Below are 25,040 nucleotides of genomic sequence, written 5' to 3'. Positions count from 1 at the left end.
TGCAAACCAAAGAAATAAAACTGTACCTAAATTATTTCTCTGCTGACCTCATGTGTCCTGGCCCCTTTGACAGCCTATTTAACAGGCACCTGGAACTCTGCGCCCTTCAGTGGGATTTGTTCTGTACCGAATAATTTGTTTAGCCATGTCATATCCTTTGTGGAATAAGGTAAGGAATAAATACATTTAAGAATATATCATGTTGTACATTGTAGTGGTTTTGATGTTATTTTATGGGTGGTTTTTTTGTTGTTGTTGTTCAAACTAGGTGGTTGTCAACCTTGGCTGCACCTTCCAATCACCTAAGGAGTTTTTAGAATCCTGATGCTCAGACCTCCCCCTACATCAGTTAAATCAGAATTTCTGTATCAGTATCTGTTAAAGTTTTGCAGATGATTCTCATGTGCATCTTAAATGGAAAACAACTGCTTAACTGGAGCTCAGCTAGATTAGAAGTTCTCCAAAGGCAAGACGATTTCTTATGTTTTGCTTTATTTCACCCCATGCAGCCTAGTGCAGTTTTTCTACCCAAACTAGGAAACTGGTTGATAGTAAAAACACAGGGAGTTATGGACAGGTATCTGGGATTTGAGGTAAGATCAGAATTATGTGATCCTCTGAGCACTGGAAGAAGTTTATAAGAGCTTGTTCTTCTGGGCTCAGATCTGTGTTTGAGGTCCAATTCTGTCACCACCCAACTCTCTGTCCTAAAGTAAGTTAATCATAAAAAATAATAATAATAAAGTAAGTTAATCATAAAATTAGGAAATAAAAGTATCTATTTGAAAAGGTGTCATAAGGGTTATACTAGATAATGTAAGGAAAGCACTTAGCCTGACCTTTGGTACATGCTCCAGAAATATCAAACTAAGAATAAAAACAAAATGATTGCTATGACCCACTTGCAAGAGTAATCCTTCCTAAAAGATGATGCATGCCATTCATGGGTAAGTTGAGAAAATAACTGCAGGAACAGTGTTCTAAATGTATCTGCAGGCCTGTTATTTAACTAAACAGAAATGTAATCTGATCAACCCTCCTGTCACCTGAACATTTCAGGTGACATTATAGTAATGGAAGTGCCATTGCCTGCACAGACTATAAAAAGAGAAAACACTATAGAGATAGAAGAAAAGAAAGAAAAAAAGAGGGAGAGTTTATGGTGCATGTCTAGCACTGTATGGGAGAAAGAACATACCTTCCATAGTGAAAGCAATTTTGACCCCAGCTCTGGGAGACTTTCCTGGATTATTAAAATAAAGTTAAGTGTGCAGTTACTCCAGCTACAGCTTGATTCTCTAGAATCAATGGGCCCTTTTGGAGGAATTCCCTGAAGAGTATCAGGCCTTATTTAATTACACAGCCTGATGAATGTGAGTGTGATAATCATAGAGAAGCCCCATCTTTTGTCCTCAAGAAACCCCTCTTAAAGTGTAGGAAAAGAAAAAATTTTCAAAACTTAATCACATTTACATGCTTCGCAGGTGGCGCTAGTGGTAAAGAATGCGCCTACCAATGCAGCAGATTTGAAACGTTAGTTCCATCCCTGGCTTGAGAAGATTCCTGGAGGAGGGCATGACAACCCACTCCAGTATTCTTGCCTGGAGAATCTCATGGACAGAGGAGCCTGGTGGGCTACAGTCCGTAGGGTAGCAAAGAGTCAAACACAACTGAAGCGACTTAGCACCCACAATCACATTTACATTCCAGCTTGTTAGGGCAGGAACTTCTCCTTTTGATTAACCTCTGTTAGTCACAATAATAATGCCACCTCCCATGTACATGAAGGATGTGATTCTTCCAGTATCTAAAAGAAGTCTTCAGCTATTGGCTTATGAGATTTCATTTTTGCAGAGATATAGCCTTTGCCCCTCCATCCAGCTAGGAGTTTCACAAATATATATCATTGGTCATGAGTGAAATTGGAAATTTCTCCTGCTACTACGAATATACAGGGAGGGATTAAATTTGCTGTAAAAACAGAAGGCCATTTTTATGATATCATCCAGGAAGTAAAGCATTATTTAATGAATTAGAAACTATTTTCTAAACTATGCCCTTGTGTCTTCAATGTTATTGCAGCCCCTTAACAAGTTTTTCATAATAAATAATACTCATGTGGCTTGAGAAAGCTAATATAGCAGTACAGATGCATAATTTATTTCCCAGGACATGGATAACACAGGCTCAAAATTGTAATTTGTCACACATACATACTACGAATGTGATTATATACAATGACAGTTTTTTTCATACATTATCTAGTTCTTCCAGTCACATGTGTTATTAACACGATTGTCATTTTTCCCACTGGATTCCTTTGACACCTTTTTTGAAAACCAATCAACTGTAAAAATGTCAGTCTACTTCTGGATTCTATTCTGTTCCATTGATCTATTTACACCAACATCAATCTGTCTTGATGACTGTAACTTTTTAGTAATTCTTGAAATCAGGAAATTCTGACAATTTGACAAGTTTGACAAAGTTCTCATACTTTATCCTCTTTAAAGCTCATTTTCTCTGTCCTTTGAAATTTCACAAAAAATTTACAAATCAGCTTGTAAATTTCTTTTTAAATGACCCTGCCATGATTCTGATTTGGATGGTTTTTACTCTAGATCAGTTTATGAATGATTGACATCATGATAATATGAAGGCTTCTAATCATGAGCAGTTCCCAATTTCTACTCTATTTAGATTTTAATTTCTCTCTATAATACTTGTATTTTTCAGTATAGATGTTTGCACATTTTTTGTTAAATTTGTTCATTCTTAAGTATTTTGTTGTGCTGCTTTCATAAATAGTATTTCTTTTTAAATTTCACATATGGCCCGGTAGCATAAAAAGTATCTTGGTGAATATCTGATATGCACTTGTAAAGAATGTATACTCTGCAATTTTTGGATCATCTAAATATGTCAGTTAGGTCAAGTTGGTAAGAATGCTGTTCAAATTTCGTATATCCTCACTGATATTTTTGTCTATTAATTCTATCACATACTGAAAGAGAAGTATTAAAACCTCCAAGTATGACGGCAGATCAATTTCTGTCTTGTCAATTTTTGCTTTTGTATACTTTGATGCTCTGCTGGTAAGTGATCACACAGTTTGATCTGTTATGTTTTCTTGATTGATTGACCTTTTATTGTTACAGTATCATTCTTGGTTCCTGAAAATACTCTTTGTCTTTAAATTTACTTCGCCTGATATGTGGAAATACAGAAATACTAGCTTTCTGATGCTTAGTGTTTGCATGCTATAGAGAAACAGCTTAAAAATTAAAGAGGTTAGAAATTAAAAAAGGTTAAAAATACAAATCTATGTATGTCTCTGTATTTAAGTGTATCTCCTATAAACAGAATATAGTTGGGCCCTGCTTTTTATCCAGGCTGACAATCTTTATCTTTTAATTGGAAAGTTCAGTCCTTCAAAGTTGATGTATTTATGTTATAGGTGGGGCTTCCCAGGTGGCAGTACTGGTAAAGAACCCATCTTCCAATGCATGAGACATAAGAGACATGGGTTTGATCCCTGGGTTGGGAAGATCCTCTGGAGGAGGGCATGGCAACCCACTCCAGTATTCTTGCCTGGAGAATGCCATGGACAGAGGAGCCTGGTGGGCTACAGTCCATAGGGTCACACAGAGCCAGACATGACTGAAGCATCTTAGCACATATGCATGCACACTTTATAGGCAGATTTCAGTCTCCTGTTTTGCTATGTGTTTTGAATTTGGTCTTCTTTTGGGTTGAGGTTTTTTGGTTTGGGTTTTGTATGTATGTGTGTGTGTTATTGTTGTTTATTTTTGTGTACTAGCTTATCCCTTCTATTGGCTTTTTAGCTTTTTGTTTTTTTGGCCGCATAGCTTGCATGATCTTAGCTCCCCAACCAGGGATCAAACCTGTACCCTTGACAGTGAAAGTACCAAGTCCTAACTACTGGACTGCCCAGGAATTCCCCTTTAGGTAATATTTTTAAAGTGATGACTAGAGATTACAATATACATCCTTAATTTATCAAAATCTATCTTGAATTGATATTATGCCACTTCATATATACTATAAAAGCCTTGAACAGTATATGATAATTTTGGTAAAAGTTGTACCTTTTTTGAAACTTCAAATTTTCATATACATGTTTATCAACACCCATCAAATGGAATACTTAAGATGTTTGTATATAAAGAACCATGAACAAATATTAAACTCTAGAAAATGGTATGCATACTGAAGTGTCCAGGGATGAACTTGACTGATGTCTCTAACTGCTTTAATATGCATCAAAAAATTAGGTGGATTGATGGATGGTGAGAGGAATGGCTAGATGGATAGATATGTGACAAAGTAAAGCTAAGAAATATAGGCAATTCTTTCCATTTTTCTCCTTGTTTGAAAACTTTTATAATGAAATGTTGGATTAAAAAGCCAATCTTCTAATATGGCATAAAAATTAAATTTTAATCTATTTTGCAACAACAATTAATTACATAATGAAACCTTAAAGGCAAAAGAATTATACCTATAAAGTCTTCCGGTGATAGCCTTCCACACTAGCCCAGTGATTCCTTGACTTTAGTTTTATTTTTTAATTAAAAAATTTTAAATTGTATTTATTATTATTATAATAATTATTATAATTTGACCACACCATGTGGCTTGCAGAATCTTAGTTCCCTGACCAGGAATAGAAACCAGGCCCACGGCAGTGAAACCACTGAGTCCTAACCACTGGACAGCCAGGGAAGTCCCTCCTTGACCTATTAATTTCTGACCTAGCCTGAGTCCTAAATTCACCACACTGTTGCAAGGCTACAGAAGATCTCACACTTGCCTACCCTGCAGTGTCACATACAGCCCTCTTTTCACTCTGCACACCAAACACAGGAAACTTTCAGCTCCCAGAATGCCCTGGGGTTGATCTTGCCGAGGCCCCAAAGCCTCCATTCTGTTTCCTTGCCTGGATGCTGCCCACCCCTCCAACCCTCTCCTTGTTTTGGAAACGTCATGCTCACCGATTGGATTTCAACACAAATGTCATTTCTGTTGAAATGAAGCAGAAGTAATCCCTCCTCTCCCAAAGTAGGTGGGGTTCCTGTTCTGGAGGAACTGAGGGAAAGCACCTCCCAGGGCCGGAATTTCTCTGAAGCCCTCAAGAATCACTGAATTTCCTTCTCAAAGAAGGCAGGCTGTGACCTTCGTAAGTTGTCCTTAGGCAAGGCATTCCCCTTCCTCATTATGTAGGAGTGTGTGTAACACCTAAAAATTCCCGATTAAAAGCCTGTTTGGGTTTAAAAACCATGCTTGCTTGCTTTTCAGCCAGAGATCTGAAGCAGTGCCTTTATAACAGCAGTGACAAACCGGAGTGACCAGGAACAGAGAACCCGTGAAAACCGTGGCTTGCTTTCTACTGTGGGAGGACCTGAGTTGCCTGTCTTGTTAGACAGAGCCAGACTTGATTCTGAAAAGAGAAGGGAAGCAGCTCCAAATTTAACAAAGCCCAGAGCAGCCTTCAGCTCCATAGCTCCCTGAGGTTCTCTTTGTAAAACCAACCCCATCCTTCCCTCCATGTTTTTGCATCAGCATCTAAGCTCCATGAAGGCAGAACCATCATCTGTCTTGCTCCCTGTGGTATACCTCAGCAGGTAGCGCAGAATAAGACTTTCTTAAATGCTAGGTGAAAAAAAAACAAAACAAAACAAGGAATCCCTGTCTCTCTTCTTCATTATAAAACCATTCTGTATCTTAATCATGGGCTTCCCGGATAGCTCAGCTGGTAAAGAATCTGCCTGCAGTGCAGGCGATCCCAGTTCAATTCCTGGGTTGGGAAGATCCCCTGAAGAAGCAATAGGCCACCCACTCCAGCATTCTCGGGCTTCCCTGGTGACTCAGATGGTCAAGAATCTGCCTACAATGCAGGAGACCTGAGTTCCATCCCTGGGTTGAGAAAATCCCCTGGAGGAGGGCATGGCAAACCACTCCAGTAATCTTGCCTGGAGAATGCCATGGACAGAAGAGCCTAGTGGATGGACTACAGTGGCAAAGTAATGCTCAAAATTCTCCAAGCCAGGCTTCAATGGTATGTGAACTGAGACATTCCAGATGTTCAAGCTGGATTTAGAAAAGGCAAAGGAACCAGAGATCAAATTGCCAACATCTGTTGGATTATAGAAAAAGCAAGAGATTTCCAGAAAAACACCTACTTCTGCTTTAATGACTATGCCAAAGCCTTGACTATGTGGATCACAACAAACTGTGTAAAATTCTTCAAGAGATGGGAATACTAGACCATCTTACCTGCCTCCTGAGAAACCTGTATGCAGGTCAAGAAGCAACAGTTAGAACCAGACATGGAACAATGGACTGGTTCCAAATTGGGAAAGGAGTATGTCAAGGCTGTATATTGTCACCCTGCTTATTATATGCAGAGCACATCATGTGAAATGCAAGGCTAGATGAAACGCAAGCTGGAATCAAGATTGCCAGGAGAAATATCAGTAACCTCAGATATACAGATGACACCACACTTATGGCAGAAAGTGAAGAGGAACTAAAAAGGCTCTTGATGAAAATAAAGGAGAGTGAAAAGACTGGCTTAAAACTCAACATTCGAAAAACGAAGATCATGGCATCTGGCCCCATTACTTTATGGCAAATAGATGGGGAAACAATGGAAACAGTGAGAGACTATTTTCTTAGGCTCCAAAATCACCGCATGTGGTGACCGCAGCTGTGAAATTAAAAGATACTTTCTCCTTGGAAGAGAAGTTATGACCAAACAAGACAGCATATTAAAAGCAGAAATATTACTTTGCTGGCAAAGGTCTGTCTAGTCAAAGCTATGGTTTTTCCAATAATTATGTATAGATGTGAGAGTTGGACCATAAAGAAAGCTGAGTGCAGAATTGATACTTTTGAACTGTGGTATTGGAGAAGACTCTTGAGAGTCCCCTGGACTGCAAGAAGATCAAACCAGTCAATCCTAAAGGAAAGTCCTTAATATTCACTGGAAGGACTGATACTGAAGCTGAAACTCTTAATACTTTGGCCACCTGATGCGAAGAACTGACTCATTTGAAAAGACCCTGATGCTGGGAAAGACTGAAGGCAGGAGAAGGGGACAACAGAGGATGAGATGGTTGGATGGCATCACTGACTTGATGGACATGAGTTTGAGCAGGCTTCGGGAGTTGGTGATGGCCAGGGAAGTCTGGTGTACTGCAGTCCATGGGGTCACAAAGAGTCAGACACGACTGAGCGACTGTCATTACATTATCTTAAGCCTGACTGCCATAGTATGCATTCTGCACTGCATTCATTCATTCATTCTTTCCTTTAATCATTTATTCAACTGACATTTATACATCTGCTAAATATTGAGTGAGCAAGTATTACTATTACAGATTCCTTACCCTTAAGAAGCTCATACTCCATAAGAAGTCCAGAGACTAGCAAAGAAACCACCACCATCTCATGTGGCAGTGCCACATGCGGGCATGAAGGGGATAGACGACAGACAGGAGGGTAAAACAGCAATGAGGAACTCTCCCCTATCAAATTAGCAAACATAAAAATAAAAGAGTAATAGTCCATCCCTCCTTGTTCCTTTCTAACAGAAGCCCCAGTTTTTCTTTGGGTGTTCCTGCCTCATACATGCAGTCAGATGACTCAAGAGAAGCTGACTTTATCCCAGAATCCGAAGGCAGATTCCTAATAAACACAGTGGCCGTCCATTCAGTGGGTGGCCAGTAATTGGCTCAAGAACCCAGGCTTAAGGTTAGAGTTAGATTCCCCCAGCAACTATTCTATGTCCAGGGAAAAGCACATGATCTACAAGTGCTTTGAAGTTTGACCCAGTCAGACCTAAAAGTGGAATTTATTCCATCATCAGGGTAGCATTTCACCCCTTCACAAGCCAGGAAGAGGCTATCTCAGCTTTGATGTGAGGGGGCCCTGAGGACAATGTCAGCCCATGGCGGGAGTGTGGAGCAACTGCAGATAGGAGAGAACTACAGAAAAATAGAGTAGAAACTCAAATTATAGCCTGCCTGAAGCCTGCCCTACTTCTGTGGCTCTTGTTACAGCAGTGATTAGGATGCATTCCTTATTGTTCAGGACATTCTGAGATAGTTGTTAACTTGGATCCAAAAGTATTCTAACTGAAAAAGCAAAGGTATTGTGAAACTGTGTAATAATACAGGGAAGCGTTTACACTAATACTACCAGCGCCCCCACCAAAAGTAGACTACCCAGTGATGCACACATAGTGATTATGTATGCATCACATAATCACTAATCATAAAATATCATATCACATAATCATAAAATAAGCAATATTTTAAAATCTACAAGTATAGTTATGAAAGTACTTAAAATAGGATAAAAATAGTTTTTAAAAAAATAACCATGATTGTATTTGGATAGGTGTTAGTCACTCAGTCGTGTCCAACTCTTTGAGACCCTATGGGTTGTACCCCACCAGGCTCCTCTGTCCATGGGATTCTCCAGGCAAGAATACTGGCGTGGGTTGCCATGCCCTTCTCCAGAGGATCTTCCCAACCCAGGGATGGAACCCAGGTCTCCCGCATTGCAGGCAGATTCTTTACCATCTGAGCCACCAGGGATAGATGTACTATTGAGGAATAATTTTTAGCTCTCACAACTTTCTATAATAAATATATGTTACTGTTATGGTGAAAAATGTTTGAAGATTTAGTGGAAACATAAAGGAATGGATGCCTAATATCTGGAGTAGTCAGAGCAGGCTTTACAAGGAAGTAAGGCAAGCTGATGCTGTCAGGAAAAGTAATTCACCAGAGGCAATTCTAGGTCACACTCACTTTTTTTGTTAGATTTGGGCAAAGAAATGAACTCTTACCAGCCTCATTTTATTTTTTTGGCGTCACAGCATGCAGGCTCTTAGTTCTCCGTGCGTGCTAGGTTGATTCAATCGTGTTGGATTCTGTCACCCTATGGACTGTAGCCCACCAGGCTCCTCTGTCCATGGGAATTCTCCAGGCAAGAATACTGGAGTTGGCTGCCATGCCCTCCTCCAGGGGATGTTCCCAACCCAGGGATCGAACCCGCATCTCAAGTCTCCTGCATTGGCAGATGGATTCTTTACCACTATGGCCACCTGGAAAGCCCCCTTAGTTCTCTGACCAGGGATCAAACCTGCATTCCCTGCATTTGAAGCACAGAGTCTTAACCAATGGACTGCCAGGAAGTCCCTCAGGGTCCTCATTTTAAACTACGGATAATATGACCCACCTCACAGAGTTTTAGTTGGAGATGATGTTGATAATGACTGATGTTATGTCAGAGGCAGAGTCATGAATGTGCACAGCTGGTTCAGAAAGATTCGAATATTTTAGTATGTTTGGAACACAGGGCCTGTGTCAGACCTGGAGCAGTAGCCAGTTTAAGAAGGGCCTTGTGTGTCCTGTGGGAGATAAAGCTTCCAGTAACCTGAAGCCCTATCCCCTTTGGGAAAGTCAGATTCAGATGTCACTGGAAATTGTTCTAGGATTCCACCTGGGCCCACTGTGGTTGCTTAGGAATGTACTGAGCCTGCTACATTATTACAACCTGAGAAAAGGCAGAAGTGCATATCCTCCCCAGGGCAGGGTGCTTCCTACCATGAGAAAGTTAATTCATAGTTTGCAGAAGGAGGCTGGCAGGAACACAGAAGAGCTATCAGCTTCTGAGACCAGCTGGCCATCCTGAAAGGGACTGGGATGGTCTCTCCTCAAAAAGGATGCTGGCGCAGTGGCCGCATCAGTATGCAAACATGTTAAGTCACTTCAGTCATGCCAGATTCTTTGCAATCCCATGGACTGCAGCCCTCCAGGCTCCTCTATCCAGAGGATTCTCTAGGTTGGTTGCCATGCCCTCCTCCAGAGGATCTTATGTGTCCTGCATTGGCAGGCAGGTTCTTTACCACCAGTGCCACCTGGGAAGACCATGGCAGCATCATTTTAGGGTGTGTTTATGGGAACTTGAGGACAAGGAAAGCTTTGGCTTTCCTTTGGGGAGGATGCTGCCAAGTCTTGCTTTTTTTGTTGTTGTTGTTGTTTTTATTTTTTTAATTGAAGTATAGTTGATTTACAATGTCATATTAGTTTCAGGCATATAGCACAGTGATTCATATAAATATATTCTTTTTCAGATTCTTTTCCCTTATATACTATTACAAAATATTGAGTAGAGTTCCCTTTACTATACAGTAGGTCCTTGTTGGTTATCTATTTTATATATGGCAGCGTGTATATGTTAATCCCAAACTCCTGCTTTATCTCTCTTCCCACCCAAGTTTTGTTAAGCACAACATTTACCAGATTGGAAATCGTACCTTTTGCCTGTGGTATTTAGAGCATCTTTTCATCACCTCCATCACCCTTCCAGCAATCACATTACTTGTCAAGGAATTTGCTTGTCTCCTGTAGGCCAGTGGTTCTTCCCTCATGTGGAGTCACAGACCTTTTCAAGACTGTTACGAGGGCTATATATGCTCTCCCAAGGAATGGACATAGTCATGTCAGTTGTCTGCACATCTTCCAAGGGTTCCTGGCCCCTTATCTGCTTAATATCTGTGGACCATGAGTTAAGGACCTTAGCAGCAGAGAATGGTGAGTCCTTGAAGGGTGTTATGAAAGGGAGTGGCCAATCACCCCAGCAGTGGGGTGAACCCAGAAATGGATTCAGAGGTGGAGGGAGTGAAGGCGGTGCTAGTGGTGAAGAACTCACCTGCCAGTGTAGGAGACATAAGAGATGTGGGTTCAGTCCCTAGTTGGGAAGATCCCCTGGAGGAGGACATGGCAACCCACTCCAGTATTCTTGCCCGGAGAATCCCATGGACAGAGGAGTCTGGCAGGCTACAGTCCACAGAGTCTGACATGACTGAACTGACTTAGCCCGCACTCACAGAGTGAAGAGACCGAAGGCAGGAAAACCACTTATGAGGCCACCACAAAATTCCACAGGCCTGAACTAGAGCAAAGTCAACAGCAAAAGAGAGAAGATGGCAGCACGGTCTTTGTCATGAGATCTGTGGAGGCTGATGGAGCACTTGAGCGAGAGGATGGGTTAGGGGAATCCTGGACATGACAGAAGCGACTTAGCAGCAGCAGCAGCAGCAGCAGCATATACCTTCAGTCACCATGGCTGAAACTTTGTAATTCCAGGAGAGTCAGTTCTAAGCTGCTTAACGTTTAGGCCTTCTTATGCCCTTTCCCCACAAACACAGCAACCCAGATGTCCAATCTGGCAGAGGTTTATGATCTATAACACTTTTTTAAATATGAAAATAACAGAGTAAATTTACTGCAAGTTCTGGTCCTTTGGAAGTATATTCCATGATAAATCTCCTGTCTCAACTTTCTTTTCTTTTTTTCTATTTTAGAAGCTCAGTCGAGTCCTACTCTTTATAACCATGGACTATACAGTCCATGGAATTTTCCAGGCCAGAACACTGGAGCAGGTAGCCTTTGCCTTCTCCAGGGGATCTTCCCAACCCAGGGATTGAATCCAGGTCTCAACTTTAAACAATAAAAATAGAAACAATTTCTCAGAAAGCATTATTCTATATTCTAACAGAACTCTATCTTTTGGATAATGTTAGTTGAAGTAGCCACCTAGAAACAATCAATTTTCAAAAGAACATAGAGTACTTCTCCAGAGATTTATTACTGATATGAATTTCTTTTTTTAACTTAATGACTCACCAGCAAAATCCTTTAGAATTGGAAGGCTCTGTACTTGGTGAGTGTGCCGATGTTAGTCCCTGATTTATACCCCTGAGTATAATTTGGAAGAAACTGCTGTGTAAATCTGAATACTGTAAACCTGTAAACCATGAGTCTTTTTTAATCTAGTTTCCCAATTAATAGTGGGTAACGCTTGAGAGTAGAATCATGAATGGAGTGGAGGAGAGGAATATGGAATCTTTGCTGTGCTAAACTTATATGTAAAAACTTCTACTGAACCTACATTCAGAGGATCAGTGGCAGATTCAGCACAAATAAAAGCAGAGAACCAGGCCCTGGGATGGGGCAGACTGAGGTGGTTGACCATGATTACAAGGACTGATGTCTTGAAGTTGGGTAAATAATCCTTTGTTGTTGGTTAGTCACTCAGTCATGTCCAACTCTTTGAGACCCCATGGACTGTAGCCCACCAGGCTCCTCTGTCCATGGAATTTCCAAGGCAAGAAAACTGCAGCAGATTGCTTGTTCCTTCCCCAGGGTCGGGGATGGGGTGGTCAATAATCCTGAAATTATCAAAGGGAAGGAACACCAAAAAAAAGTCATTCTTGTAAATGCATCACTACAAAATATGCTGAGTATCATGAAAGCCATGTGCATGGTACTCTGATAATGTCTAACTGGGGATTGACTTGGTCTAGGAAAGTTGGAGAAATTTTCTTTTCCTTTTTTGGAGGCATTTTCTCCAGATGACTCAGTTATCCGTTGCTACACAACTAGCTACCCCAAAATGTAATGACTAAAAGCAACCATCTTGAAGAAGAGGAGCCTTTTATTCTACTTGCTCATAACTTCCTGATTTGGGTGGAGCTAGTTCGTTGCCCTGCTGGTCTTTTCAGGGGTCACTCACGCAGCTGCATGCAGCTGGCACGTAGGCTGGGACACAGCTAGGGTTCTCAGGAGAAGCCTCTCCATTTGGTCTCTCCAGCAGGGGAATCAGACCTTTGTTATAATTGCCCAAGTCTTCCAAGAGCACAAAAGTAGAAGTTTCCAGCTTTTCTTAAGAGTTAGCCTCGGGACTGGCACAGCCCCATTTGGTGCTGAATTCTGTTGTTTACAGCAGTCACAGCACCAAGCCAGAGTCAAGGGGGAAGAGCCTACAAAAGGACATGAATATCAGAAGGTATAATTCATCAGGACCCACGTTGAAGCAAACTACCAGAATGACACCAGTCAGGGATCTGAAAGATGAGTAGGAGCTAAATGGGCAAAGAGGGTGGAAGACTGTTCCAGGCAGGGGCAATGGTACCTGCAAAGCAATTGCAGCAGAAGAGCAAAGGGGCTTCTAAGTGACTGAAAGAAAACCAGTGAAGCTGGAGTACAGAAAGCCAGGGGAGGAGGCTTACAGGCAGCAAAGGCCAAACCACACCGTGCTATTGTATATTTCTTAGCTATCTTCCATGTGCAAGTGGTAAAATTCCAAGAGAAACTGGCTTAAGCAAAAATAAAGAAATCAATAGAAAAAGAGAGGGGGAGAGAGAGAGAACTTATGAGTTCATGGTCCTGAAAATTTACTAGTTCATGGTCCTGAAAAGGCCAGGGCACAGTTCACTTCAAGTGTGGCTGTATCGGGACTTTCGTGGTGGTCCAGGGGCTGAGACTCCCCCTCCCAATGCAGGGGGCCTGGATTAGATCCCTGGTCATGGAACTAGATCCCATATTCCACAACTAAGTCATGGTGCAGTCAAATAAATAAATTAGTTTTAATAAGTATGGCCATTATCTGTTGAGGCAATCTGAGAATGAGTAGGAAAAGAATTTCCAGACACAGAGCATTTCAGAAGGGAGCGAATTTATTAAGAACAAAGAGCAGAGATAAAGTGGGCACTGCAAGCACAGGCAGGCTGACCTCCTGACAGGCCAGGAAAAGTTGACACTTTTCATGGGTTAGTAGCCAATTTTTAGAACTTCAAGATGAAGAAAATTCCTGCTAGAAGGTTGGCGTTAGGTGGTTGGTTAGGGCACTATAGGATGACTACGGAGGTGGACATATTTGCCTAATATGGGTCAGGAAGCCTGCTTGTGATGATCAGGGGTCCTTTTGGCAAGGTTACAAAGGGGCTGTGTCAGCTTTTGAGGTGACCTTGGTTCTGGGTTCTGCTTTTGTGGGCTTGGTAAAGGCCTCACACAGCAGAATCCAGGGCTGAGATGATATGGCCGGGATTTGTCTACCTCCGTCTCTTAGCTCTGCCTTCCTCTTGGTTGCCTTTGCTCTCAGCTTCTGAAGCTCTAGTTTGACATCCTCCCAGATGAAATGCTATAGAAAAGAGAGCTCTTTTCTCTCTGATTAAATATTCAGTGGTCCAGGATGGTATTGGAATCAGTTTGGGGCCCAATAGGAATCAGATGGCACACTCTAATTAGGATAATTTAGAAAGAATTCATTTATAAGAGGACCATCTCAGTGAGTACTGTGCTGGAGCTGGCTCATAACAGTTTATAAAAGCCACCTCTTAGCATTGCCTCCCAACTCTGTGTTCAGTGAGTTCACACTGGTAGCTTGAGATGGGCCATGACAGGAATATTTACACCAGAGCAAGTGGCAGGTGCTACAAGTTAAGTCTCTCCCACACCCCTCAGCCCCAGCTATCTACCAGCATATCACCAGCCTATTTTGAAAATGTGGGAGAGATATAGGGATCCTGCAAGGACCCAGGGCTAACAGCAGTAAACGTTCAAAAGAGCAGGAGGAGAGGGAGGTTACCAGAATCCAAGAGAGAGGAGCTGTGACACCAGCAGTCTGAAGGGGTATCACAGGAAGGGAGCTGGAGAATAAATAGCCCAACCTTATTTTCTGCACCAAAGACTTAGTCATATTGTTTTATAGATTTTAGAAAGAAAAAACTTGAAATGGACTAATCAGTGTTCAATCAATTCATACTAATAGAATGTAGAGTATTTAGCTGCCAATTTATTTGCCTGATATAAAAAAGTACAGTGCTAGCAGTAGGAGTCCCCATCCTTGCCTTGCTGGAAACTCCCGTGGCCTGACGGTTTAGGAGCCAATCCTGTTCTTGTCATGGACTTCCTCCTCCCATTCGTTTCAAATTCACTTCTACATAGAACCTGAAGAACTGCCAATGATATGGGAATTTAGTATACAACAAAATGGTGTTTAAAACATTAGAGAGAAGATAAAGTGAAAGTGTTAGTTGCTCAGTCATGTCCGACTCTCTGTGACCCCATGAACTGTAGCCCGCCAGGCTCCTGTGTCCATGGGATTCTCCAGGCAAGAATACTGCAGTGGGTTGCTGTTCCCTTCTCCAGGGAATCTTCCTGACCTGATCGAATGGGTCTCCGGCATTGCAGGCAAATTCTTTACCATCTGAGCCACCAGGGAAGAGAAAAGATAAAGTATTTAATAAACAGTATTGAGACAATTGTCTAGTCATTTGGAAAATAAAATCAGATCCCTACCTTATACTAAAATCATGTTAAATGACCTCACAACAATCTGTACAATGATTCTCCCTTTTCTGTGGTCCTTATTCTCTCTATAGTTTCCTTTTGTGACTTTTTGCACCAGATAACCTTGTGTAAGTTATATTAAAAAGATTAAAATGTGTATGAGAATATAAATCATTCCCTTACGGTAAATAGCACTGAGGCCATTCATTCTATTCAATCCAAAAGTTTAGTTGATGAGGCTACTTATATGTGTAATTCAAAAGCATTTCAAAAGACATGAATCCAAATGGTAAGATTTTTCTTGTTTTACTTTTTAAATTCCACTCAAGGGCATTGTTTATTTTAACAGAGACAGGCGATTTACAAGTGTAAAATTGTAAAAAGCTGTATTTGGAAAACCTGAATTAACACAGACACCACAATCTAATGTATTCAGCAATGATTTGTGCCTCTTAGAGGTAGTTCAGGCCACTGCTGCCTGGCTTGACCCCTAATTCACCTCTGTCTGCAGTATTTACATTTCTGGTTGGCACAGCCTTTCGGAGTAATGAATTCTATATTTTCATGCGTGTTATGTAGAGAGGTATTTCCCTTTTATTTTTAGTGGAAGGATTTTCAAGCTTATGAAATGTTTCCTATTTCTTTTTTTTTTTTCAGATTTGAGAAAGTAATCTGATTATTCTTTGTGAATTTAAGACTTTTAATTTTTTTTTCAAATAGAATCTTTTTTATTTTTACTACTATACCTACCTAATTCCTTCTACTTTGATCATCTTTAACATCCTTCTCTGGGTTTTTTCCTAGCTCTATCTTATACTAGAGAGACCAAAATCTTATGAAATATTTATCATGTAAAATATTCCAGGACCAGGCACTCCTTTGATTATAGTCACCTCTCTTTTTCTACAACAATCCCCAGACCTGTTTTCAGTCATTTCTCTGACATATCTCACAGACCTGTGCTTGCCAGAGATAGAACCTTATTGGAGAGTTCACAACTTGTGCCTCCATTCTGGCGTGAACTGAATCCAGTCAAAACAAAAACACACTTGATACCATAACCTTTCCTTCATCAGATATTTATATGAGTTTAAGAATGTGCCAAGCACAGTGCTAGGCATGCAGACATGGTACTAGGGGGTGTTTTTAAAATATTAATAAGAAGCAAGAGCACCTTGACTTTTCCTTGGCAGACAAGCCCTTATTGAACTGGGTTTTGTCCCTGTCTATTCTTCATTTGGTACCTTCATTTGAATCCTGACTCCTCTGCTTGCCAGCTGAGATGATGGGCAAATTATTTTAAAATACTTTGCATTATTTTATATAGTAAAGGGACTTCACAGATGTTAAGTTAAGGATCTTGAGCTGGGTAAGTACCAAACTGTAGAGTTTGGTACCCAAGGCTTCACCCTCCTGAAATAAACACAATTTGAAGTAAGGATTTGTTCACATTCATCACAAAGAAGAAAAAAAAAATCATCAGACCCTAATAAACACACCTAATCAGCCTAATGGGGAAACATATGAATTTAAAATTATATATAGCTATAGATATGTAAATGTTATGGAATTCACTCCATCTCCTGTTAATGCTGTAGCAATTTAACACACTCTTAGTGGCTTAATTCAACACCACTGTATTCACTTACAGTTCTGGAGATCAGAAATCAGAAATGAGTCCTAAAGGTTAAAAATCAATGTGTGTGACAGGGCTGGTTCTTTCTGGAGGCTCTGGAGGAAAATCTGTTCCTCATTTCTCCCAGCTTTTCAAGGCTGCCAGCAACCTTTGGCTTACGGCTGCCTCACTGCAGTCTCTGCTCCCATCATCACACTGCCTTCTCATCTCTCTGACCATCCTGTCTTCCTCTTATAAGGCCCCTTGTGATTACTTCAGACCCATCTGGATAAACCAGGATACTTACCCAGCTCAAGATCCTTAACATCTGTGAAGTCCCTTTACTGTATAAAATAATATAAACTATTTTAAAATAACTTGCCCAACATCTCAGCTGGCAAGCAGAGGAGTCAGGATCAAATGAAGGTGTCTGCCCAGAGCCTCTGCTCCAAAGCATGATGCTGTCAAAGAAATGAAAGAGAGGGCATTCCAGGACAAGAAAACATTAAAGGCCAAGAAGCCTGAAAGAGCACAGCACCTGCAAGTTGTAACTGGGGTGAGGATGTGAAGGGAAGAATGATGGAGAATAAAGATTATAAGGGAGACAGAGAGTCAAGGTGATGGGAGAGCGAGTGTGGAATATTTTCTCTGTCAATAGTGGCAAATCCTTAAAAGATTTTACAAAGGAAGATAACCTGATTTGATGCCTGTTTGAGAAAGATCACTGGTGGCAGCATTTTGGAAGAAAATTACAGAGGGGTGAATTTAGTAACAAAGTTATTCTAAAGATCCAGGTAAGAGCTGATGGGAGCCTACACTGAAGCCTGGGAGGATAGGAAGACCGATCAGAAGAGTCATGGAAGAGGTAGAATCAACTGGATTTTGCTGACAATATCCGTATGGGTGTGAGGGAGGTAAAGAGGGCAGATTTAAGCATGTCTCAAGATTCTGGCATGGCTACTGGTTGTCATTAAATTAAGAAGGAGCTTCCCAGGTGGTGCAGTGGTAAAGAATCCACCTGCCAGTTCAGGAGACACAAGAGACTGGGGTTCCATCCCTGGGTTGGGAAGATCCGTTGGAGGAGGAAGTGGCAACCCTCTCCAGTATTCTTGCCTGGAGAATCCCATGGACAGAGGAGCCTGGCGGGCTATAGTCCTTGGGGTCACAAAGAGTTGGACAGGACTGAGCAACTGAGCACAAACTGAGAACAGTACAAGTTTCACATATCAGATGGTATGAAAAGCCTTCTATTTTGATTAGTAAAAGTCATTGAGAGCTTTCTACTTTCTGAGAAACTGTACTCCTATGCTGCCAAGAGATTACCCTCCTCGGTGGTCTGCCAGTGACTCATGTCCAACAGCCCAATCACAGGGTCCCTACATCCTAGCCACCTGGTCTGATCTTACTACCACCACCTAATTGAACTGAAAACAGTGACGTCACCAAAGTAAACTACCCACCAACCACAGCCTAGTCCAAACCTGCATGTTCTTGCTCTGTGACTAAGTGGACATTCCAAGAGGACTTCAGAAAAGAGTAAAAGGTTTTCTATCTCCCTGGGAGGGTTGAGGCTTACTGTGGGTATAAGATATATAGTGTCCATGAAATAGTGAGCAAAAGTACAAGGGAGCTTAAAATAAAGCACTGACTTGTGAAGTACATTCCATTCAGAGGAATGTGATATAATTTTTACTCTCCTAAAACAGTCAGGAAAGGTATTAATTTTTATTGAGCATCTAGTGCCAAACCACTACCTTGCGAAATATTGTCCCATTTTCCGAAGAAGGTAAAAGAACTTCCCTAAATCATACAGATGCTTAAAGGGGAAGAACCTGGGTGAGAACTTAGGAAAGACTGTCTTCGAGCTGGTACTCCAGGAAGGCTTGGGGAACAAGTGTGGGCAGATGAACAGGGCAGCAGATCAGGGAGAATCACGAGAGGAAAAGCAAAGAGGCAGGACTCGGCTCATTTTAATTATTCCCAAAAGGAGCCCTCCTGACTGGAGACTTTCAGTTCGCCTACCACTGCTTGGTGTTCTAAGCATTTCACCGTGGCGGTAAACATCAAATGTTGTTTCGTAACACAGGCATACGCCTGGAATATTCAGTGACAGCTCACTGCCATGAATAATTATTTCAAAATAACAGCTGTGAAGAGATCATGAGGCAGCGGCCCCTCCTCTGTACACTTGGGTATGAACTACGGGCTTTCCAAGTCCACGGGAACCAGGCCAGACACTCATTCCAGTTATAGAGTTTCATTGGTCACGTTCCAGATATGTCGTTTTATTGGTGAGAATGATGACTAGCTAGCAGGCTGATTTACATGCAAGTTCCTACTTGGCCTTTTTCCTGTCAGCAAAATCTACTAGTGTCTTCTAGTTAACTACGAGCTTCAGTATAAAAAATAATTATAGTCCAGGCAGCAAAATACATCCAAGGGACAAGCAAAGAAAGGTTAAGGAGAAGTCCAGCCCAGGGACAGCATGGTCTGGACGTTACCAGGAAGAGCAAGAGCAAGCTAGCCAAGAAGTGTTGCAAGGAAGGAATTTTCTGGAGCCTCACACAAACTTTGGTTATTATCCTGGGCGATGTTACAGTTTCACTGCTGGTTTGTATTAACTAGTACTAGAAACACATAGTAAGTGACCTAATTCTTTTCCAGTGGATTTTCCTTTTTTTAGGGCTATACCCTGGTTGGCTGCTTTATTTAATAATAAATCAACAGTCAGTATGACTTTGAGCTCAACCCTGAATTAAATTTTCAAATATGTTGTTATAATATTTAATAAATATGAATTCAGATTTTTAAGGTTTTTTAGGTGTAATTTTATATTTCATGAAATTTACCCATTTTAAGTATACAATTCAATAACTTTTAATATTTTTACAGAGTTGTGTGATCATCACCACATTAAGAATTCTTTGGGTTTTTTGGCCACCAGATGGCTTGTGGGTAAGATCCCTGACCAGGGCAGTGGAAACGCTATGTCCTAACCACTGGACCTCCCAGGTAACGCCCAAGAATTCGTTTTTGAGCTTATTTTTATTTGAATCTTTCAATAGATGATAATTTTCAAGAGTAAATGATAAGCCACAGAAAGGTCTGCCACCTAAGTTACTGACTAAACTTTTATCAAGTTTTCTTTGAGTGGCCAGAGGTCTCCTGCCCATCCTCTCAGATGCCTGTGTTTGAAGACAGTGTGTCCAGATAACGTGGTTTATTGTTCCGACTCATCCTGTGGTTTCACTGTTACTTGATCTTCCCTGAAGTAAATGACCACTGAGAAGGGAGGGGACTAATGAGGCCTTCCAGTTGGCCTCATTATCACACATGGCAACCAGTGACCAAACAGCTCTTGACGTCATCAGTAAGTGCTTTGAAATCAAGCATCTCAACAATTCTTGACAACAACTGTGCGAAGTGCCCTCGTGGATCAACAGTGTCACATATTTCTATTTTTGCTTTAACATTGATTTCAATTCCCTTCACCTGCCTACATCAATCACTATGACCTTGAAGTGTGGGACAAATCTCTTTCCAGTTTTCCCCTTTCCCACATGGACCTCTGTGACCTTGATTCTGGCTTTATTTCCTTTATGCTTAAAATGATAATCCATTTCCTTCTGTCAAAGGCATCTTCATTACTGTCTCCTTTTCCCCTCTCTTCACAAACTATTCCTACAGCACATACCAAAATTTTAGTTATGAACACCTTGTACTCTGAAATTGAACACTTGGTCTGTGGAGCTTCTGAATTCTAAGGTTCTATAGTCAGCTCTTCCAGGAGCTGCCTTCAAAATCATCTTAAGCAAACCACTCTCTGACCACTGCCTCCAGTCTTTGCAGCTCTGACTTCAGTAATTCTTTTTTTGTCTGGGATCCATAATCCATTAATCCTCAAACTATTCCACTGTCCATAACACTATCATGTCTGTTCTGAACTATCTTCCATCCATGATTCATTACTCCCTACACCTCTCCCTTCAGCAAACTTGCCTGGTAAAAGTCTAACCCATGGCAAAACCAACTTCCGTCAGCTCCACCTTTGCACCAGTGCAGCTGAATGTGGCTGGAGGAGAACAACCAACCGTGTGGAGTGGTTCACGTTAAATTATGACCACTAACCTCAGGTGTCCCCTTAGTGCTACCTGGCAGCCCTATCCCATTGTCCCCCATCGTTCACTCTTCCACTCTCCAAGGCAGCTGTTTCACACCTTCCTTTCTCTCCTAAACCTCACATGGATGACCTTACCTCCCATTTCCTTAAGAAAAGAGAAGCAACCAGAAAAAAGCCTTCTAGGAGCTCCCATTATCACATCTGCCTTATCCTCTACTCTATCACATGTAGTCATAGATAAACTATCCAAGCTCCCTGTTCAATATCATTGCCTCCACTTGGGTGCTAGACCCACTATTCTCTAACCTACTCAAAGATATGGCTTCAGAAATTATTCCTCTCTCCCTTGCATACTCAAATTTTCCTCTGTACTAGATCATTCTCCTCAGTCTATGAATATGTCTTAAAATATCCTCATCTTAGCACACAACAGTATTTACCTCTCAGTTTCACTTTAATCCCCCTTCTGGTTGCTCAGATGGTAAAGAATCCACCTGCAGTGCAGGAGACCAGGGTTTGATCCCTGAATCGGGAAGATTCCCTGGAGAAGGGAATAGCAACCCACTCCAGTATTCTTGCCTGGAGAATTCCATGGACAGAGGAGCTTGACAGGCTATGGTCCATGGGGTCGCAAAGGGTCAGACACAACTGAGCAACTAACACTTTCACTTTACTGGCTGCTACCCTATCTATCTGCTTCCCTTTTAACAAAACTTGAAAATGTACATTGTCAGTGCATGCTGTCTCCAATCTGTCTCTTCCCATTCTCTTTGGAATCTCCTCTAATCATCTTTTCATTGTTTTTGTCATGATCGCCTGTGAGGTCCATGTTGTTAATTTTGACAGTCAAACCAGTGTTTCCACAGCTGGTCTTCCTCTGCTCCCCAAAACACTTTCTTCCCTTGGCTTCCAAGATAGCACTCGCTCTTACTGCCACTCTGTCTCACTGGCTGGCCTGTCTTCTCTGCTAATTCCTCCTCTGTGGATGTAGTGTCTCAGGGCTGAGTACTCAGACACTCCTGTTCTCTTTCTGTACCCCCAGATGATCTTAAGCAGCTTGTAACTTTAAATACTATTAGTATGCTGCTGCTGCTGCTGTTAAATTGCTTCAGTTGTGTCCGACTCTGTGAGACCCCATAGACGGCAGCCCACTAGGCTCCTCTGTCCCTGGGATTCTCCAGGCAAGAACACTAGGGTGGGTTGCCATTTCCTTCTCCAATGCATGAAAGTGAAAAGTGAAAGGGAAGTCACTCAGTCATGCCCGACTCTTAGTGACCCCATGGACTGTAGCCTACCAGGCTCCTCTGTCCATGGGATTTTCCAGGCAAGAGTACTGGAGTGGGGTGCCATTGCATGCTGGTGACTCCTAAATATACATCTCCAGCCAGATCTCTCCTTTGACCTCCAGATTCATATTCAATTGCCTGCTTGAAAATTGCCAGTGTATGTTTCTCAGGCCTATTAAATGTATATATCCAAAACAGAATACCCAATTCCCAACCCCCCAGACGTGTGCCTCTTGTAGTTTTCTCCATCGCAGTGATTGGCTTATCAGTTGCTCAGTCCAAACATTTGGATTCACCTTGATCTCTCCCTTTCTCTCATGCTAAGACTGCACACTTAAGATTGGGACTTGAACTCACAACTTCTGGCTTAGGAGGAAACTTGAGCCCACAATCTCCCAGCAGAAATTGCACACCTGGTCTCAGGACTTAATGAAACTAATGTTCTTTATGTTTCAGTGCAGAAGGAATTCAGCAAAAGGCAAAGTGATAGGCGAGAAATTGATGTATTGAGAGAGAGTCACACTCCATAAACAGAGTGTGAGCCATCTTGGAAGGTGAGAGATCCCAAAATATGGCATGGTTAGTTTTTATGGGCTGTGTAATTTCATAGGCTAATGAGTGGGAGGATTATTCCAGTTATCTGGGGAAGGGGAGAGGATTTCCAGGAATTGGGCCACCGCCCCCTTTTTGGCCTTTTATGATTGGCTTCAAAACTGTCATGGCCCTTGTTGCTGAGTCATTTAGCTGATGTACTGCAATGAGCATATAATAAGAAGGCCCAAGTTCCACTGGAAATAAATCTTTCACCATCTTGGGTCTAGTAGGTTCTAACTAGTTTATGTCACATCTTTCACCCACAGCACAATGAAAGATCTGCATGATGCAGCAAAGATCCTGAATGCCACAACTAAGACTCAACACAGCCAAATAAATAAAGAAATTTTAAGTTAATAAATAAATAGATACAGAAGGTTTACTGGAAGACAAACACTTTGCATGCTCTTAGTTAATTTTGACTACCTAAATATAAACACACTACTAAAGTGTTGTGGCCTTTTCTTTAAAAAGACTGAATAGAAATCACAGAGGAAATGTCTCGTTTAATTTTCTGTACACGATCCTGAATATTTCACTTTTATTCATATTGAAATAATCAGTGCTGAAAATCTTTCTAAAAGGATTTATGCCTGATGGAAATCTAGACCTTCAATATTCACTTTAGAGGAAGAAGCACCTACTTAATAAGATTTTCAAATACGATGACCTTGTACGTTTTCTTCCTAAAAATTAAAAAAAATAAAATAAAACTAGAGTTTCCTTCAAAGATGCATTACCCAATCTAGCTTTGAACACGCCACCCAGTTTCAACGTGTGTACTGCTCTCTGTGGTTCTGTGGGTTTTACCCTGTTACTTAGTAACGCTGTGTTTTCTAGCAAATATCCTGCCTCAGCCTCAGGGCCTCTTCCTGCCTTTTCTGAGAAGGAGGGCCCACCAGCCTCTATCAGATCTCTCCTCCCAAGCTCTCTTCTTCCGGGTTCAGAGATTGCGCATTATTTTTTAAAAACAGCTTCTCCCACACAGACCTGGTGGTTTCAGTCGTGGGAAACCACCCACAACGAGGGCAGACTTCCTGAGTCCAGCTTTGCACAGCTGCACTGTGTGGGGGGAGGGAGGGCATATCAGGTGCTCCAGCTTCTGATTCCAGCCCCACCAAGGCCCTCCAGCATGTCACATGTTCATTCAGGGCTTTAGTGTCCCCAAGCTAAACACAGGGGCCAGGAGCCCTGTCAAGCTCTCACTGTCCCTATTCCTCAGATGACATGGAGATGGGAAAATACAATGATGGATTCCTCTGAGCCTGTCAGAGGGAAACTGAGTGGATATTGAGGATCATGCGTTGATTTCTTTTGGCAAAGAAAGCTGTAAATGGTGAATAAAAGTTCATCTACTAGTGTACCGAGTTGTACTGAGGCAGTCTAGGGAAGAGAGATAGTACCTTAGAAAGGAGATTTTTCTTTCCGTAAAACCAAAGAATGGAAGTTTCAAACACTTCTCAGAAATGCTAGTAATAGATTTCTTGAGGGTCATTTTCAAAGCAGTTATATCTTTTAGGTTTGGGATTAGTGGGTAATTTCTATTTCCTCTTTTTTATCTTTTTATATATCCTCTGAATCTTTTACTAATATATATTAATTCTATAATCAAGATAGGTATTTTTTAAAAGAAAGAAGTAAATGGCTTTAACTGTGCAAATGGAGGACAGAAGAGAGAAAGAAACTGAAAAACTAATAATGATGAAACTGACGTCTACTGAATATCATTTGTTATCTACTGGATAGTAACGAGCTCCCTTACTTCTCAATTCTGAATATGTAAAATTCCCACTTTACATATAAGAAAAACAAGGCAGAGAGGAGTCAAATAACTCTTCTAAAGTCACGGAGCTGGTAAATGCAGTCACTGGGGCTTCACCAAGATGGTCTAACATAAGGACCTCTGCTGTTTTATCACCATGCTCTGCAGCCTTCTAAATGGTCTAAAAATTAGGCATAATATTGTTTAACTTTAAAGGACAGGGTTTTTTGTTGCTGTTTTTTTCTTTTTTTTTTTAGGACAGGTTTTTTGCTTCTTTTTATACAAACTACATTTTATTTAGGTTAATATTTCCTGAACACACATTAACAAAAGTTAAATGGTTTAAAATGGTCTGGGATTTAAAGTTTACCATGGATGGGGGAAGGAGGGATTGAGAGTTTGGGGCTAGCAGATACAAACTTACATAGAGAAGATAAACAACATGGTCCTACTGTGTAGCACAGGAACTGTATTAAATATCCTCTAATAAACC

The 25,040-nt window shown here is 41.3% G+C and overlaps 1 long non-coding RNA gene across 2 annotated transcripts; it reads left to right on the top strand.

The window, feature by feature from the left end:
* Positions 1-25,040, top strand: LOC113898372. Of its 2 annotated transcripts, none has more exons than XR_003512624.1 (4): positions 1-169; positions 19,678-19,797; positions 22,648-22,745; positions 23,052-25,040. It is a non-coding gene; the product is annotated as an uncharacterized LOC113898372 (long non-coding RNA). The 2 variants fall into 2 exon arrangements; XR_003512623.1 differs by having other exon boundaries at positions 19,678-20,155.

Source organism: Bos indicus x Bos taurus, chromosome 9, assembly GCF_003369695.1.
Source record: "Bos indicus x Bos taurus breed Angus x Brahman F1 hybrid chromosome 9, Bos_hybrid_MaternalHap_v2.0, whole genome shotgun sequence".
NCBI lineage: Eukaryota > Metazoa > Chordata > Mammalia > Artiodactyla > Bovidae > Bos > Bos indicus x Bos taurus.
Note: the sequence above shows the minus strand (reverse complement) of the source record. Positions and strands in the feature narration are given on the sequence as shown.